This window comes from Zea mays, chromosome 2 (assembly GCF_902167145.1).
Source record: "Zea mays cultivar B73 chromosome 2, Zm-B73-REFERENCE-NAM-5.0, whole genome shotgun sequence".
NCBI lineage: Eukaryota > Viridiplantae > Streptophyta > Magnoliopsida > Poales > Poaceae > Zea > Zea mays.
In genome coordinates, this window is record NC_050097.1 from 13,536,075 (window position 1) to 13,555,804 (window position 19,730).

General features: G+C 44.0%; 1 long non-coding RNA gene, 1 other non-coding gene and 2 pseudogenes across 4 annotated transcripts; all 4 read left to right on the forward strand.

Annotated features, from left to right (window-relative positions):
- Positions 1-1,001: 1,001 nt before the first annotated feature.
- On the forward strand, positions 1,002-2,834 carry LOC103645996 (uncharacterized; annotated as a pseudogene). Its single transcript, NR_157402.1, has 5 exons — positions 1,002-1,060; positions 1,364-1,442; positions 1,653-1,732; positions 1,831-1,960; positions 2,515-2,834. The product of NR_157402.1 is annotated as an uncharacterized protein (transcript).
- Positions 2,835-3,416: 582 nt separating this feature from the next.
- Positions 3,417-3,490, forward strand: TRNAV-CAC (transfer RNA valine (anticodon CAC)). The gene has a single exon. It is a non-coding gene; the product is annotated as a tRNA-Val (tRNA).
- A 1,822-nt stretch (positions 3,491-5,312) lies between these two features.
- Positions 5,313-6,350, forward strand: LOC103645997 (uncharacterized). The gene is made up of 4 exons (NR_157403.1): positions 5,313-5,362; positions 5,444-5,497; positions 5,585-5,681; positions 5,961-6,350. It is a non-coding gene; the product is annotated as an uncharacterized lncRNA (long non-coding RNA).
- Positions 6,351-15,250: 8,900 nt separating this feature from the next.
- LOC100382258 (60S ribosomal protein L3 pseudogene) lies at positions 15,251-19,021 on the forward strand (annotated as a pseudogene). Its single transcript, NR_164614.1, has 7 exons — positions 15,251-15,577; positions 16,583-16,645; positions 16,805-16,913; positions 17,438-17,547; positions 17,707-18,001; positions 18,089-18,495; positions 18,578-19,021. The product of NR_164614.1 is annotated as a 60S ribosomal protein L3 pseudogene (transcript).
- Positions 19,022-19,730: the final 709 nt, after the last annotated feature.

Genomic DNA, 19,730 nt, shown 5'->3' on the forward strand with positions numbered 1-19,730 from the left:
GCGCCAACGGTCTCCTGCAACAGCAATAAATGCGCGCCAGAGCGCGCAGGCGTCAGGCACGCCAATGCTGGCGCACCGGACACTCTACAGTACATGTCCGGTGCGCCACCGGACATCCATGCTGGCCCAGAAGTCAGAACTCCAACGGTCGGCATCCAACGGTTTGATGACGTGGCTGGTGCACCGGACATGTCCGGTGTGCACCGGACTGTCCGGTGCACCATACGACAGACAGCCTCCACCAACGGTCATGTTTGGTGGTTGGGGCTATAAATACCCCAACCACCCCATCATTCATGGCATCCAAGTTTTCCAGCTTCCAACCACTATACAAGAGCTAGCATTCATTGCAAAGCACACCAAAGAGATCAAATCCTCTCCCAACTCCACACAAAGCTTTAGTGACTAGAGAGAGTGACTTGTAGTGTTCATTTGAGCTCTTGCGCTTGGATCGCTTCTTTTCTTTGACATTCTTTCTTGTGATCAAACACTCACTTGTAATTGAGGCAAGAGACACCAATTGTGTGGTGGTCCTTGCGGGAAGTTTGATTCCCAAGTGATTTGAGAAGAGAAGCTCACTCGGTCCGAGGGACCGTTTGAGAGAGGGAAGGGTTGAAAGAGACCCGGCCTTTGTGGCCTCCTCAACGGGGAGTAGGTTTGCAAGAACCGAACCTCGGTAAAACAAATCATTGTGCCACACTCCTTATTTGCTTGTGATTTGTTTTGCACCCTCTCTCGCGGACTCGTTTTTATTTCTAACGCTAACCCGGCTTGTAGTTGTGTTTATATTTGTAAATTTCAGTTTCGCCCTATTCACCCCCCCCCTCTAGGCGACTATCACCAGGTAAATTTAAATCTCACCTTCTACAGTTGTGACATTATGGATGCTTATGTTCTAAACATTGTATTATGATGAATTCAGTGCATTGGAGGAGAAATCTCCAGAATAAGCTATCAAAATGTATGATGAGGCTTGTTCAGTTCTAGAAGAAGATGGGAAGGAACATATGGCTTTTGACTTGTACCGTGTCGCAGCAGCTTTGTATATCAAGATGGAAAAGTAAGATCACTTTAATGCTTGCTTATATTAATTTCGATGTATAGCCTCACATTTTCATCTATGTGCTATCTCATTCATGATTTCCTTGGAACATTTTTTGTTCATTCTTCATTGTTCTTACATGTGAAGTAAGTGAACTTTTAAACAAAGAAAGACAAACAGAAAATGTTTTGAATATACACTTCTGAACCTAACACCTTGGAATCGTGTATACTGATAGATTTGTATGTTCTTATCATGTAGCATTGCAAGTAACTAACATGACCATCTTACAATTCACCCCCATGTTTGTCTGTTGGACAGATATTCAGATGTTGCTGCTTTGTTTTTAAGACTTGGTTCAGCTGCTGATAAGTGCAATGCCATCAATAGCCAATGCAAGGTAATTTTTTTTCTAACTAATAACTGAAATTGCTTATATATTTATTCAAAAACTACATGTGTATTATTGAATAGATCATTTTACAAATTAGCGCATTATATTTGTATCTTGCAGCTTTATCTGTGATCATGTCTTGAAAACAAAATTGCTTAGTCATTTATGTCTTCAACACAAAACTTGTCTGATCCAAAATTTGTTTCTGGCATTCAGGCCTATCTGAGTGCGATCATCATCTATCTTTACGCACATGATTTTCAGCAAGCTCAAAAATGCTACAATGACTGCTCAGAGTAAGTTGTACATCGGTGAATTTTGTCTAACAATATTTGTGCCATGTGCTATTTTGCCCCCATCAAACCATGAAGCGTAAAGTAAAGTCGTTTAACAGGGTTCAAGCCTTCCTCAATAGCGGACAGAATCGATGCACAACAAAGCTATTGTCTGCTTATGAGGAAGGTGATGCTGAAGAAATCAAACGCATTGCTCAATCAAGTGCCTTCAATCATCTTGACCATGTGGTAATTATTTTCATTTCCTATATAAAAAAGCATTGGATCGCTGAAATGTGTCGACACTGGTATAGTGTCTGAATGGATCAAAAGTTGCCATCTGGTGTCGCGTGTCCATAAAATGTTGAACAAAGAGCTGGGAATATTATTTGTAGAACATGTTATTTCTAATCTCCATATACACAACTAGACTTGATTCCATTGGGAAGTCATGCTCATGTTGTATCGTGTAGATCTTATGTAAGAGCTAGCATGCACAAAAAAATGATGCACAAATGGTGTATCTTCTGTTTCCGATGTTCATGGATTTCATCAGTGATGTGCATGGCGCCTTCATTATCTATAGAACCAATTGTGTGAGAAAAGAAACACTGATTAACTGTGTTTCCGTACAGTCTTTCTACTTCATGATCATCAATCGTCCCATATGTTCTCTAGTCTAGGACAATTTGCATTCACCCTGATGTAATGTTTGCCTGGCTGATTGTATTTTTATAGTACTTGTTTGGTGCTTGTCTATGCTTGGAATTGGTGGTTACAGTTGGTTTTGTACATTAATGCAGGTAATTAGGCTTTCATGGAAGCTACCAACAGGTGATCTGTAGGCCATCAAGAAAGCTGACGATGGCGAGGAATCCTTGGACGAGGATGATGTGACTTAAAACGATCTCCCGAGCCAAAAGGTGCATAGAGCAAACGTCATAGTTTGCCATCGGTGGGGGAACAGCTGTAAAAAGAAGTTATGCGAGTTACATACTAAAAACTTGTGGGCAGCATTCCCAGATCTATAAACATGAAATTTGTAGGGCCCAATTATGTTGTATCCGTACGGGTGGTTTGGTGTTACCGAAACTTTAGTGGTATGTTTATGGTGCCATGTGCTACATGATTCTTGCAAATCCAGCATGGTGTATATGTGTTGGCCAATAATTACTCCTACATTTGTAGCTGTGCAGTGACCCAAGTGGCCCACGCGCTTCCGTCGCAAGTATTCGGTTAACTCCGTGATGAAATCGGTTTCAGTGTTGACTAAATGTTATCCGAAATTGTTGCCAAAAACTAATAATTGACCAAATTTGGTGTCAATGTAGTCCAGGACGTTTCTCGATTCATATCTTATATGGTGTCTTATCTACTAATCTGGATGAAACTCTATTTAGGGTAATGTATCGGTTTCTAGAACATCTCTAAAATGACAATAGAAGATTAGCTTAGCTCATCATTGACGATAACTACCGCAACAACCTTTGCTCTATTGCCTAACACACATTCAACTCACATCTTGCAGAACACGGAGTACCACATGTCTCTCCGTCTCTGACTGATACAGCCTTGTGGTGGTTCACGCATGTCAAGCTGGAGCTCGGCCTTAGGGTGATCCGACAGCCAGCTGACTGAGATGGTGTAACATAGCACTTATGCAGACAACAAACATATTAAGTAATGGATCGCCTCTCGTCACAATGTCTGGGTGGTGTAGTTGGTTATCACGTTAGTCTCACACACTAAAGGTCCCCAGTTCGAACCTGGGCTCAGACATATTTTTTTTCACGTTGCCCTTTTGAACAGCTCTACCAACTGGTACACATTTTATCACAACACTGTCCTTTTTTGTGTTTAGTCAAACACTGTCATTTTCTGCCCCATCCAGAGATGTACCTGTCAGTCTGTCACACACACTAGCTAGTCCGGACTGTCCGGTAGTCACAAACTGGCACTATTTAGTTTCAGGAGGGTAGAAGCAAAACAGCATGGGTTTCAACTTTCAAATGCAACCTGCACCGTTCAAATGTTCACCAAGTTAATAAAAAATTGCCAAGAAAACTAAAAAGTGCCACAATATAGGAGTTCATTCACTGAAATTGCTGAACTTAGGTGAGGAGCTAGAACCTACTGTCCGTCCGTCCGTCCACTGAGGAACGAACCATGCAAGATTTTTTTATTCAAGTTAATAAAAGAAACTAATCGCGCTACGAATCAACGCGTTATTAGGCAGAATGCCACCAACGGAGACGGGGTGTTGAATTGAGAACTTGAGATTTGAGAAGCGTGCTAGTGTGCTACTACTGCTCAGACACGGGGTCAGTTGTATTTTATTTAAATTTCAACAGAAACGGGCATGTCATCAACCATCAGACTGCAGCAGTTGCAGTAGAGACTTTCCTGCAACTTGTGCAGGTGTGCATCGCATCATCATCACTGTTTGCCGGAAACCACAAGTACTGTAGGTCCTGCAATCATCCCTTGAAAATTGAGCATACGCTTTCAACTGTCCACACAGAATCGATTTCCAATCCGCGCTCCATGGATCGAGACGCATTGCAACAAAAGAAAAATGTACTCTACACGCATTCGACAAGCAGGGTACATCTTCCTAGACACTTCACCTGGCAAGTACAATTTCCGTGCTAATTCTACGAAACTGCATTCCCCAGCTGGTGATGGTATATATATGCAGCCTTGATCGAGTCCAATGGCTGCACTGCACTGCGCTGCGCTTCGAGCCTTCGAGCATCGCGGCCGTTCCGGAAAACAATCAGCCGCAGCCGCAGGTGTGGAGGAGTGCCCACCGCCACCAGCGTGCCGTCAGCCAGCCGCACGCCGACGCTCCGGGACGTACGAGCGCATGGACCGCGCGGGAAACGGGCGCGCCGACTTCGCCGGCACCGGGCTCGCTGCCGTGGCCACCGCCATGTCGTACCTCCTGCCCACCGTCTGCGGCACGCCTCTCGACCTCTTCACCACGTGGCAAGTCACCCTGGCGTTCGGGCTCATGTCCGCCGGCCTGCTGCTGGTCATGTACGGCGTGCGGGCGCCAGGCGCGCGGCCTCCCGTTCTCGTCCGCCGCGCCGCGGGCGCCTTGCTGTGGTACGCGGCTGGGCCTGAGAGGCTTCTGCCCCTCACGCTCCTGCTCGTGCTCCAGGCCTGGTTCGATTTCTTCTGACGACGACGACGCCCGTACAAAGTACAGTACATCTTACCTTGCCACTTTGTCCCTATCTGGTTCATACCTTATTTTTAAGATCTCATTCTAGAATTTTGTTACACTACATCCAGTTTTCCCTGCAGTAAATATCATTTTTAGATTCATTTGAGTCTGCCCTCGGTGTTCTTATCTGCTTGTTGGACCAGGCTGATATTTGTGTATTGTATGTCATGTGATATTTTGGCTGGAGAAGGGGACTAAGTTCTGTGTTCCTTGCTGTGTCTGTGAACTTGAGCATGACAGCCACGTAGGTGTGTCCATGTGCTGCTGGCGCCCTGGGAGTACATGCACACTGAGTTTTTGACAAGTGCAGGGGCATATCCCATAGTTCAGCTGCTTAAAGGGCATAGTCTAGTAGAGTTTCTCTCCTGCCTTAAGCTCTAACCGATGACCACAGTGAGGATGTGGTGATTCTTGTGCTCATGGTGATGCTAACCCTCTCCTCAGTCTCTTAGTTGGTCAGTTCCAAAGCTATGTATGCTGTCCTCATGTGTCCATGACCACAGCCGCAGATGTCTCACCTCACTGTGGCCAGCGCAGTTGGAGCAGTTGCAACCCAAGTAAGGCTTGTTCTGAGGTGCCTACGTGGCAGTGATGCTCACCGAGGTGAGTTCCCTAATTTTACCGGGGTCTGCTGCTCGGAACAGGGCCACGTCGCCGCAGAACGCAGCCGTGGACAGCTCCACCGCTGGCCGTCCAATCCATGTTGATTCCGACTGATCTTGCGCGAGCACTGAAGGCGTGGTGAGTCACCGGTACTCCTTGTATCTTTGATTAGAGCTCTATCGTAGGGGATGCCTCGGGATCGAGTTGCCGGGCCAAGAGGGTCATCGGCGTCGTGCCCAGCGTGGGTGGGTGTTTGGCTCGGGCATGAAAGCCTTGGAGCTTGTTCACGTTAGTCATGGGCGCATGCGAAGACACATGCGAAGAGATGTGAAAGTGGAGAACGTGCGAAGGGACACGTCCCATGACCATTCGTTTCATGCGACTAGTACAGTAATAACTGCTTACATCATGTAACAGGATCATCACCTGCAGTAGTGCAAGCAGCTCGGTCAAGGGCTCATCAAGGATCGGGGTGCGGATATATAGCGGTGGCGAGCTGTCAACGTGCGAAGCGGTCGGAATGCATGCCAGTTGATTGGGACGGAGTACCCGCGTTTCGTTGAGTCGCTCGGGTCTTTCAACCATAGCCCGGTTTTTTATATTGTTTTTTATGCGGGCACGGGGCTAGTACACATAAACCATGTGGCGGAAACAGGGCACTACCGTTTACTAACCATTAAACCATGTGGCGGTTTAGTCCAACCACAAATCCAGACAAAGACCCGACCCGGGCATCTGAATCGATTTAGGCCTTGTTTGTTTGTGTCGAATTGCACCCGGAATCGTTCCAGCTAATCAAAGTTTATATAAATTAGAAAAGCAATCCGATTAGGAATTGTTCCGACCCACCAATTCAGTACAAACGAACAAGACCTTTTTTTTCAAACACACTAGTTTCATATATGTGCTACCAAATTAGCCGCCGACCGCGTCTGGTGGCAGTAGGCCTGCAAATGGGGTGGGTATAAATGGGTATTTTAGGTGGGTTTAAGAAATGGTTTTGTTTTGGTGGGTTTGTGATGGGTTTAATTATTAACGGGTTGGGTTGGGTGGGTTTATTTTATATTGCGGGTCAAAATGGTGGATACACATGGGTATAGATGGATTTGTATAGGTATGAGTTTCCATGGGTATTCACCAATCAGACTACCACCTTAATCAGTACCATTTTATTTCAGGTTTAGAGAAGTCTTTGATTTCTTTAGTCACACACAACACACTATACTATATCATTTTATCAGTACCATTTTATTTAAAAAATATGACCAACTATAAAGTTGTATAACTTTTTGATATCTACAAATTCTATTTTAATAGTTTCTACGTCCGAGACCGTTTACAAAATTTGAATTTTAAATTTGAAAACTTCACACGAATTTTTCAATTATAAGATGATTTCAAATAAAAAAGTTGACAATTACAAAGTTTCATAACATTGCAAGACCTACAACTTTTATTTTGGTGGTTTTTCCATCCGAGGTAGTTTGAAAAATTCAAAATTCAAACATAGTTTTGCATGGCAAGATGATTTCAAACCAAAACATTGTCAACTACAAAGTTTCATAACTCTTCAATACCTACAACTTTCATGTTGGTGGTTTTTTATTTCGAGGTTGTTTTCAAAATTCAAATTTTAAATTTTTTAAATTCAGGCATAGTTTTCGTTGACAATATGACTTCAAATAAAAAAGTTGTCAACTACAAACTTCTATAACTTTTTACGATCTACAAAGTTTATTTTGGTTGTTTGATCATTTGTTCATCTCACATGATAGTTCTAACAATATGCACAAATTCTATACATATCTCTCGTAGTTCCATAAACTATGAGAGAGATATAGGTTTTATGAACAAATATATTTTTAGTTTATCATATGAAGAAATGTTCAAAATATAAAATGTACATCATGATGAGTTATACAAATTTGTAGTTGAAAACTTTTTCATTTGAATTATTTTACTGCTTTAAAATGTGATTTTTAAAATGTGTATGCAGTTGGCTTGATGTGAGACAATAAGCTAAACCCACGGGTTTTCCATGGGTTTCCACCCAATTACGGGTTGGTTTGGGATCAATAATGTTATTGGATGGGTTGGGTTTAACTTCCCTCTAGTATTTTTTGGTTGGGTGTGGGATGGATATCAAAGTAATTAGATTTGGGTATGGGTGGGAGTGGATTGGATTTTTTGCCATTAGCAGGCCTAGGTGGCAGTGCGAAAGCAGCGCTGGGCATTGTTGATCCGAGAGGAGGCAGGCACGGCAGATGATATGCTCCCGACAAGGGCTGCTGCCCGAAATCCCTTAGCTCAATCACGCTGGGACAGTGCGCCTTGCTGGAAAGGGTCTCCGTCGGCATTAGGAACTCTTCGTGGTAGATGGCCGGTGATGGAGCTGACGACCGTGACGGTGGAGACATCTTCTTTGAAGGCAGGAACTTTGCTGGTAGTAGGAACTCGGATCCAAGTGCATCTTCCTTCTTCGAACGCAGTGACGGCCTTGCTGGATCATTTGTGCCGCCAAACGGTATGTTTCAGACTTCCTTGAAGGCATTGAATTGTATGATTTCAGTCGTTGCCACGACATAGTTTAAATTATAATCAAATACTTGTAGAGTTTGACACAGGATCACGGTAATCTAAAACATGTAGCTTCTTGCAAGTGATACTCACCTCAACATGGCAGTGTTAAATAGCAAACCACCAAAATATAAACGATCAACATGATAGACCAATAGAGGTAGCATGTAGGAATGTGGTCCGGAGGCCCAAACACACACACACAAGTATAGATGAATTTGTTTTTTTAATTTAGCTTAGTTTACTGTATTTTAGCATTTGTTTGAAGAAACTGTTGGAGTATATACCATATTTCACCTCTATTTTTTTAACATGCCCCTAATAATAATGTTTTGGAAAAACTTTTTTAGCATCTTTCTAGAGTTGCTCTTAAACTATTTATCTTGAATGTCTTGGTTGGCTACTACACATTTAATTAGCCGAAGACTCCACACTCTTCGTTGTGCACCAAGGTATATATATATAAGCGAAACCATTTTTTATTAAGGAAAATATAGACGAAACCAATGTAAAGGGTGCTATTTATTTATTGTATTAGTGACGTCTTTTCCAGCTCTGTTAAAGAAGCAACATGTTAAAGACACAATAATTGAACAAACTTTCGCAATAGATGGTCTCGAGAAAGTTTGCTGCGATGTGGTACCAGAATATAGGTTTTGCCAAAACCATATGCCACTTGCCCACTTCCTCACCCAAAATTCTACAGTGCTCATTTTTTTTTCTCTCCCCCTTCTCAAGTTTTTCATTCCTGGTTTGGAGGATATACAGTTATACACAAATTTACCATTTCCATTAGCAAAGAAAGACATTGGGCTCAAGCCCAGCCCAAACCGATGGGATCGGTCGACACCAAGCGAGGCAGGCTGTGTAGGGCTTGGCATTTTAAACCCCATGAACCGAATCCGAACCCGAATAGATCGAATTGGTCGGTTTTTCGGGTTCGATCCACATATCGTACTTATTCGGTTATCGAGTTAGGGTTCGGTTTTTATATCGCGTAAGCCGAATGTAAAAAAAAAAGAACACACAACAGTCACCAGTCAGCCCAATAGCCACTTGCCCACTTAGGAAGAATATCCAACAGCGACGCCGCCCGAGACCATCACCATCCGCGCGGCGGAGATGCCCGAGGAAGAGCAGCGCTCGGGGAGAGGAGCGGTGGTGGATCCGTGGTAAGAAACGGACTGCCGTAAAATTACGAGGATTACTGCGGCTAAATCTGTCGTAGATCGTATAATTCCAAAGTTCAACTAATTATAATACTAAAATTTTAATTATTCTGTTTGAGATACCTATTTTCAGAAGTCCAGTATCGACGATATCACGGTTCCAAAAAAAAAAAAAGCTCGTCTCCCTGACCCTGACCGCACTACCGCAGCCCGCAGGCAGCCGAGACCGCCCAGGCGCCCACCAGCCAACCTAGAGCCTCTCCACTGCTCGGCCGCCGCCTGCCGCAGCCCGCCATCCACTGCTCCCGCCTCCCGGCGTCCGGCGTTCTGCTTCTGCGTAGGCGCGGCTGCGCTCCAGCTCCAACTCCGGCGTCCGGCCTACTGCTACTGCTCCAGCTCCAGCTCCCAGCTTCCCCCGCCCGCCTATGTCCAGCTCCAACTCCAGCGTCCGCTCTAGCTTCGGTGTACCGCTCCAACTCCCCCGCTGCAGCTCCGGCCACAACGCAAGGTACGCCCATCGGAAATTGCCGTGTCCTGATCGTGGATCTAATTGTTTTATCGGAAATGATTGGAATTCACATGAGTTAATGATATATATCTAAATTTTCAATCTTTTAATAGTATAGATACTATTATTCTGAAAAAAGAAAAAAAAATTAAGTCTGAACTGTTTGTGCTTCTTTGCCTCTTCCGCTGTTCAGAGTTCAGACTCCAGCGCCGTCTTCTTCACGGTCGCCTTTTGCGCTCCATCCCCTGGGCTTTCCGTCACGGTGGCCGCAGCCATGGTGGAGATGCGGCAGCGGAGGAAGCCGCTGGTCCTCGCCTCCACGCAGGCGCTCCTCGACTCGCTTCCGGGGGATCGCCCGCCGCCACCGCCGCAGGAGCCGGTGCGCCTTAAGGCCGGCGTCCTCCGATTCCCCTCCGGAGGTGGTGGCGCCGAGTTCGGGGAGCTCGCGTCTTTCGTCGGCATCCCTGCCCCCACTCTCCGACGGCTCGCGGTCGTCACGGGTACTCCTGTGAGTCCTCTAGTTTCTGTCATTTGTTTCGAATTGGAGAGTCGTGCTGGGAAATTCGATCGGTTAGGCTTCCACCTAATAATCTGTGTTGTTTGTTTGCCCCTTAACTTATTTAAGCTGGATTATATAATCTAGAGGGTAAACAAACATGGCCTTAGCAAGTTCATCTCTGACATAATTCAGGTGCAGCTTTTCGTGCTTAGATGGTAAATGGGTACTGTGTGGGATTCTGTTCTGTTCATTTTAGTGAAATATGATATGCATCTACTGATCTGCAGGTGCTTGTCAAGAATACTGACAATAATGTTGGGAGGATTGTCAAAGCAGTATTGTTTGGTAACCCGTCCCTTGACAAGTCCTGCTCAGAACATACTGACCAAGTGGTCTCTGGTCATGCAATGGGCTTCTTACCTTGTCGCACGTTCCCTGCTACTGGTTTTACATCCATGGATGAAGATGTTGGTTATGTTAGCCCACTTTTGGCATTCAACTTGGGATTGCCTGTTTCTTGCCTTAAACTACTTATTCAAAGAGAAGGGCAGCCTTTCAAGTTCTGTTCTCGAGCTGAAGAGATGGATGCAACTGCCAGTTCTGGAAGTGATCTTTCTCTTCACTTAGACCTTCTTCCATGCCCTCAAGTGCCTAAATATGCGTTGCATTTACGAGTTTCTGTTGTGAGGATTCCTGATTGTGGTGTGCTTGCTTCTTTAAAGATAAATTCATCCTTTGGAGGAAGTGAGTACCAAGACATGGTAGATCAAGCTTTGAACGAGTACTTTAAGTTTGATAGGTTCCTAGCAAGAGGAGATGTTTTTGGTATACAAAACAGTTGGAAGTGTGGCTCAAGCTGCTGCCTGGCATGCAATAAGCAGGATAATAAACTGAATCCCCGTAATATGATCTACTTTAAGGTATACCTATGTTTCATACTTAAAATTACTTTAGTCCATAAGTTCTTCACAGGCGATTGAACTTATAGCTCATATCTAACTGCATTTGCTCATAATTGTAACTATTTTATAGGATTGCTGCTTGTTTGTTGATATTTTAATTAATTGTTAGGTGACTGGCATGGAACCATCAGATGAACCTATACTTCGTGTTAATTGCAATGAAACAGCCCTTGTACTTGGTGGAGCTGCTTCTGCTGCAATCCCCCCTTATTCCTTTTTTGCTTCTTCTGGTAATTCAGTACCATTGCACAGTGAAGTAGTGGAGCATTTAGCATCTGTCATTGCACCAGCATTGTGCCCTTCGGATATTTTACCAAAAATCAAGTTTTCCACTTTTTTATATGGCCCGCCAGGTTAGTGCACTTCAACTATGACTTCATGAAATGTGTATTCCCATACTACTCAACCTTCAACAGAACTCGACTCTCAAAAAACGACCGCTTTGTAGGATGTGGAAAGCGCACAGTGGTTAGGCATGTTGCTAACCATCTTGGTCTGCATGTGGTCGAGTGTAGCTGTCATGATCTGATGACATCATCAGAAAGTGGGGCACCTACTGCACTTGCAACTACCTTTAAAGAAGCTCAGAAGTACTCATCTTTTTTCTATCTTTCCCCTTATTCTATGTCGCTTAAACTTATTCCTGTTTTCAGTTATGAAAATATCTTTATATTTGTTTCGTTTTCTTATGGGAACAACTATATTTCCAGATTTACCCACTCTCCTGGTGATGTTGTTTACCCCTTTGACATTTATTTTGAAAAACTTTTTTTTGTGAAGGTATTCTCCTTGTATAATACTTCTTCGCCACTTTGATGCAATTGGGAATGCATCCTCAAACGAAGGTCCACAGTCTGAGCAATCTGGGATTGCATCGAACATTGAATCTGTCATTAAGCAGTACATTGGACAACGTTGGGTTGCTAAGGATTCGCTGCCAGGAAAAGATGTAAATGGGAGCTCAGTAAGTTTGGATTCCTTACTTTAATGAGATCTAATGATATAAGACCTTCTATATATCACATTTCTTATTATTAACTCACCTTTTTGCAGTACCTCGTGGAGCCTGAATGTGTAAGCTCTCTTCAAATCATACTAGTTGCAACTGCGGACAGTTCTGAAGGAATGCAACAGTCAATTAGAAGATGCTTCCGCTATGAGATCGACATGAAGACTATGAATGAAGAACAGAGAAACAAACTGATATCTGAGACACTTCAAGGCATTCCTAAAGTTGCTGATGAGGTGTCTTTTGGTCATTCTTTGGCCCAAAACTTATTTACCATCTTATAGTTCACCTCTCACTTATACGTTTCCACTTTTCAGAGTATTTGTGACAAGTTCTTAAAAGATTTAGCAGCGCAAACGTCAGGTTTCATGCCCAGGGACATACTTGCATTGGTCGCAGATGCTGGTGTGTCTTTTGCGCATAAAATTGCAGCAGGGAATGATAGCAAAGCAATCAGTAAGCATACGGAGGTCCTTCCAGAAAGCTCTTCTGCCACTCAAAATGAGGAACACCATTTCAGCAAAGAAGATATTATGTCTTCCTTGGAACGAGCCAAGAAACGGAATCGTGCTGCACTGGGCACACCCAAAGTAAACATTTTAATTCTAGCTTTCAGGACTATCAGCTCATAGGCCATGAATCGTACGTAGTGATTTTAACTTGCCTCTGAGAATAAATTGTTTTTTAGGTTCCTAATGTCAAATGGGAGGATGTTGGTGGGCTAGAGGATGTGAAAAAGGTTATTCTAGATACTATTCAGGTAAATTGGACTTGATTCAACTGTAAGTATCGACAGCCCCAATAGTACTCGCAATTATGGGTGAAAACAAGTTTTTGCCCCTACAGTAGTTTCAGCACTAGAAGCTGGCTCGTCAATTTTGGCCTTTTGCTGGATATTGACTTTTTCTTTCACTTGATATTTCAGTTGCCTCTGATGTACAAGCACCTGTTTTCTTCTAAATTGCGCAAGCGATCAGGTGTCCTGCTATATGGACCTCCAGGAACAGGGAAGGTAGGTTTGAAAAGGTTTCATCCGGATTCAATTGTATTTTTGTTTAGCTACCAATAACAAGTGCATCCAGAAGAAACATGACACGAGATCGCTAAAATAATTGTCCCTTGGACTTCTAGACTTTACTTGCGAAAGCAGTAGCAACAGAATGCTCATTGAACTTTCTTAGCGTCAAAGGTCCAGAACTGATAAACATGTATGTTGGAGAATCAGAGAAAAATGTTCGGGATATTTTTGAGAAGGTACAGAATTTACACAGCCATGTAATTGTGTGAAACGTTCATAGTTTTTTTTTCAGTTTTTCACTGTCAATCTCAGGCTAGGTCTGCACGCCCATGTGTCATTTTCTTTGATGAGCTTGATTCCCTCGCTCCTGCACGAGGATCCTCAGCAGATTCTGGCGGTGTCATGGACAGGGTTGTTTCCCAGGTATCATTAGCTTCGTCCCTGAGGCGGTGTCACAACTTCTCACAAGTCTTCTGTTAAATTACTGGGCCAGTGTCTTCTCACTTCCACCCTTTTCGTGTCTACTAGTTACTTGTGGAGATCGATGGGTTGAGTGACAACAGCCAGGTGTTTCCCTACTCCATGTCATACTTGTTTTTAATTGCCATTTCTTCGACGCTTGACATGGAGACAAAATTGATTGTAGGACCTTTTCATTATTGGGGCTACCAATAGGCCTGACCTTCTTGATTCTGCCCTTCTTCGCCCTGGTCGGTTTGACAAGCTTCTTTATGTCGGTGTAAATACTGAGGCATCATACAGGGAAAGGTCATTATTTCGGTTTGCTAATTCCAAATTCACCGCAACTGTGATCTCACTGCGATTTCTATACAGGATCCTTAAAGCACAGACGCGCAAGTATAAGCTGCACAAGAACGTTTCTCTCTTGTCAGTTGCGCAGCGTTGTCCACCAAACTTCACTGGTGCTGATATTTACGCGCTGTGTGCGGATGCATGGTTTCATGCAGCAAAGCGATCAGTGAGTACTTCTGCCGACCCGTTACGCCATATGTTGGGCTCTTCCTAGCCTTGCTCCGTTGATCTTACGTGTGGTATTTTTTAGGTTGAAACATTCGAAACCGATCCTTCAAGAAGTAATGACGCCAGTGCCGAAGAAGTCATTGTCGAGATCGACGATTTTATCACAGTAAAACTCTAAATCACTTTGAGTAAGCACAGTAATAGCCTTTGTGGTCGCATGCTGTGGAGATAAGTTGTTGTGTTTGTACGCAGGTGTTAGGAGATATCGCACCGTCGCTCTCTCTGGACGAGCTACAAAACTATGAACAGTTGAGGCAGAAGATCGAAGGACCTTCTAGATGAAGTTGGGTTTCCACTCCCTGCTGACATTCTTAAACTGCTAACACACCAAAACATTCCCTGTCTTACATTTTCGTTCGTACACAAGTTTTCCTCCCTGAAAACTTGGGCACTTCTATATCCATTCCTGATTTATACAATCACATCCTTGTAGCAGCATCTGCATTGACATCAGAATGACATTTTCTCTGAAGAGAAACATCCTGTCATTCTTCGTTAGCAGCTCTGCAACTATTTTGAAGCCTTTTTTTTGCAGATGATGCGAATCAACTTTGTATAGTTAGTTTCGTTGATGTACGCCTGTACCATGTTGTAGTAAATGATAAAGAGAATAGGAGTCCTCGGATCATCTGCTCGTTTGAACCATTCAGTCATCAGCCATCGAAAATAGCTGTCTGCTATATTTTTTTTCGTCAGCGACGATCTGTCAGGGTCAGGGACTTTTCATTGCAACGAGTGGGACGAACTTGTCCACTGAAAATGATGAGGCCCGACCCGAAGGGACGCATCAAATCCGAATGAGCCTGTGAAGTCAAGCACTCGAAGCCTTATCTGGGAAACAAAATGCTATTCCTGATCTGACGGAAGCATCCACCAATACAGCTAGTTTGGGTACACACGCTGAACCAGCTAGTTCGCCTGGGAGAGGTCTCTGTCTTGTTTACATGCCATCGTCTAGAAGTTGTCTCGGAAAAATTTTAAGCGAATGTTGCAATGAACAGAGTTCCTTTTGTTGCTGTGATTTGTCATTGGTCGAAGAGGACTAACTGCAGCGTTTGTCTACCTACAATACTTGTTTCTTTGTTGTTGCTGTCTTGTAGTGCCAGCAGCGATGCCTCCTTGTTCGTGCTCGGCAAGTCGGCCGGTGTGAGCAAAATCCGTACGTCATCGTCTCCAGTGGTGCCATTCTCCGTGGCTCTGCACACGGTCGGGGACTCGGCGGCCTTGCTGGATCATTTGTGCCGCCAAACGGTATGTTTCAGACTTCCTTGAAGGCATTGAATTGTATGATTTCAGTCGTTGCCACGACATAGTTTAAATTATAATCAAATACTTGTAGAGTTTGACACAGGATCACGGTAATCTAAAACATGTAGCTTCTTGCGAGCGATACTCACCTCAACATGGCAGTGTTAAATAGCAAACCACCAAAATATAAACGATCAGCATGATAGACCAATAGAGGTAGCATGTAGGAATGTGGCCCGGAGGGCCAAACACACACACAAGTATAGATGAATTTGTTTTTTTAATTTAGCTTAGTTTACTGTATTTTATATACCATATTTCACCTCTATTTTTTTTAACATGCCCCTAATAATCATGTTTTGGGAAAAACTTTTTAGCATCTTTTTAGAGTTGCTCTTAAACTATTTATCTTGAATGTCTTGGTTGGCTACTACACATTTAATTACCCGAAGACTGCACACTCTTCGTTGTGCACCAAGGTATATATATAAGCGAAAGGTATATATATAAGCGAAACCATTTTTTTATTAAGGAAAATATAGACGAAACCAATGTAAAGGCTGCTATTTATTGTATTAGTGACGTCTTTTCCAGCTCTGTTAAAGAAGCAACATATTAAAGACACAATAATTGAACAAACTTTCGCAACAGATAGTCTCGAGAAAGTTTGCTGCGATGTGGTACCAGAATATAGGTTTTGCCAAAACCATCTGCCACTTGCCCACTTCCTCACCCAAAATTCTACAGTGCTCATTTTTTTTTCTCTCCCCCTTCTCAAGTTTTTCATTCCTGGTTTGGAGGATATACAATTATACACAAATTTACCATTTCCATTAGCAAAGAAAGACATTGGGCTCAAGCCCAGCCCAAACCGATGGGATCGGTCGACACCAATCGAGGCACGCTGTGCGTCCCGCCACTGCAGACCGCAGTCCTAGGGTCGAGGGCATTTTCGTCCGACTCTGCCAAACCCTCACACTGACGACCACTTATAAATTCGCTCTCTAGGGTTTACCTGCTCCGCCTCCGCCCAGCCAGCGCCGCCGCCGCTGCCGCTAGCGCTCCCCTCAGGTAACCAAGAAGAAGAACGCCCTTTCCCCTCGTTTTGAGGTCGACTTCGCGTTGTTCGTCTGCTATTTCATCGCCCGAATCTGTGCAACCCTCCAGATTCTAGAAATCGTCGTGTCCTGATCCTGGATCTAATTGTTTTATCGGAAATGATTGCTTCAGGTAAGGAAGGAGGCAGGCGAGGATGTCGCACCGTAAATTCGAGCACCCGAGGCACGGTTCCCTTGGCTTCCTCCCCAGGAAGCGATCCTCTCCCGCCACCGCGGAAAGGGTACGTGTTGCAGCATCGATGCATTCAACTAGTTGTTTCTTCTTTCGTCCATCGATTGCTGCTGCTGATCTGCGTAGTAGTGAGCAACGGGCTGCACGTTCATTGGTTGTGCAGTTTCTGCAAGAACTGCTTTAGTGGTCTTAGTAGCCCATCTCGTACGTTTCCTGTGTGCTAGCACTATTTGGATTGTAACAAGATTGGTAGTCTTTGGAGATTTTTCTTGCAAAAACTGGCTGTCGTGCAGTTTTTGTAAGCAGCGCAAATGCGTTCGTGACTAAAATATACCACTGGGCGTGTCTGGTACAGTGGTTGTGTGTGTGTGTGTGCTCCAAACGTTAAAATTGCGGCATCCCAATGTTGAATTACTAAATTATGAAGCTGTTCGTAAGTTATTGTCAAGTCTTTCCATCTTTAAGTATACATACATATATTTTCAGTCTAGTGCAGTACTAGCTGTATATGTGCAACTCAATGCACACTAACCCCGTCGTTTATGTATCTGATGTACCTTTTTTTTGCTGCAGTGAAGTCCTTCCCGAGGGATGACCCAAAGAAGCCCTGTCACCTCACCGCCTTCCTTGGCTACAAGGCTGGAATGACACACATTGTGGTGAGGTCGAGAAGCCTGGCTCCAGTAAGTTCAATCATCATCATAGGTCGCGGTTTTTACGTCACGTTCTCTATGTATGAGACAACTACTGTTGCTTTTGTGGCTAACATAAATAGTCAACAACGAGACTAAGGATTGCTATGGGTTGTGCATGAGAGTAGTAACACTGTTGATTTTGTGCAGAGCTCCACAAGAAGGAAACTTGTGAGGCTGTGACTATCATTGAGACTCCTCCCCTTGTCATTGTCGGACTTGTGGAATGTGAAGACCCCCCGTGGCCTACGAACCCTCAACTCTGTCTGGGCCCAACACCTTAGCGAAGAAGTGCGGAGAAGGTTCTACAAGAACTGGTGCAAGAGCAAGAAGAAGGCTTTCTCCAAGTATGCCCTCAAATACGACAGCGACGCAGGCAAGAAAGAAATCCAGTTGCAGCTTGAGAAAGTATGCTTCAGTTATCCGTGTTATTGCCCACACTCAGGTGAGGTTTGAATTTACTTGTCATTGTACGACAGTTTAGTTATAAATTGTGCTATGCTCACATGCTATATTCTTTATCTGATTTCAGATTAGAAAGATGAAGGGTTTGAAGCAGAAGAAGGCTCACCTCATGGAGATCCAGGTCAACGGTGGCACTATAGCAGACAAGGTGGACTATGGTTACAAGTTCTTTGAGGAGGTCCCTGTTGATGCTGTGTTCCAGAAGGACGAGATGATCGACATCATCGGAGTTACCAAGGGCAAGGGTTATGAAGGCGTGGTCACTCGCTGGGGTGTTACCCGGCTTCCCCGCAAGACCCACAGGGGCCTCCGCAAGGTTGCCTGTATCGGTGCATGGCATCCTGCTAGGGTGTCGTACACTGTTGCTCGTGCTGGTCAGAACGGATACCATCACCGCACTGAGATGAACAAGAAGGTTTACAAGATTGGCAAGGCCGGACAGGAAAGCCATGACGCCTCAACTGAGTTTGACAGGTATCCTTGATTCACTGCAGCAGTAACATTGTTCACAATCTTGAGTTTGCTCCTTCAGTTTCTGAATGCTGGTTGTTTACAGGACCGAGAAGGACATCACTCCCATGGGTGGTTTCCCCCACTACGGTATCATCAAGGGCGACTACCTGATGATCAAGGGTTGCTGCGTCGGCCCCAAGAAAAGGGTGGTGACTCTCCGCCAGTCTCTGCTGAAGCAGACGTCTCGGTTGGCCCTGGAGGAGATCAAGCTCAAGTTCATCGACACCTCGTCCAAGTTTGGACATGGGCGCTTCCAGACCACAGACGAGAAGCAGAGGTTCTTTGGCAAGCTCAAGGCCTGAGTTGCTGATGGTGTCAAGCGAAATGGAAATGTATTACCAGATAGTTTTTTGTTTTTCAGATTCAGCTTTGTTGGAGATATCATAAGAACATGTTTGATTTGCTAGTCTGAGTTGATTCTATTGCGGGCGGCTGAAGTTATATTACCTAATGAACTCGAAAGTCAGCTTGCTAGTTGCGTGACTTTACCTGCGCTAGCACTTGCCAATTTTGATGGAATCTCAAATCTTCCCGCACGCAATATGCTCTTGCTCAATTCAGCCGTTTTTTTACTGTAATCGTTGTCAGCACATCTGTCTACAGTGAATTAACGCTGTAATTGTTCTGAATTTTTAAAACAATTATCTTATTATTCCATAAAAAGTGCAAAGTGCTTCATGTATGCTCCCTATCGCACCTCCTTCCTATTTTAATTTTGCACGGCTACATGAGCACGACCTTATAATATGGCGCTGCGGCGTACGTGAGGAGTAACGTATGGGTCAGTTGTATAAAGGTTCTAACCTACACAGCATGAGAAAAATCTTATCATAATTGTGGCTACAAACCAATTATACGTCTAATCCGATCAAATCTGTCTAATCTTAAACGTTGTGACAAGTGAGCCCGCGAACCAAACAAACCAGTTGGTTTGCGATAAACTACTCGACAAACTTAAAAGATCTCAATACGAACATCAAAATATGTACTTGACTTTCATGTATAAGAGACCGCATCACGATTTTCATGTATAAGAGACCACATGATATAACTTTAAGCTCCAGATCAGAAGATATATAAAAAGAGTCGTGTGAGTCTTTTTTTTTCCTTTAGCACTTTAAAGACCTATAAGTGATCCTGTATCAAATGAGATTGTACATGTCTTCATGATTAGAGCAGCAGTAGCAAATAAATAT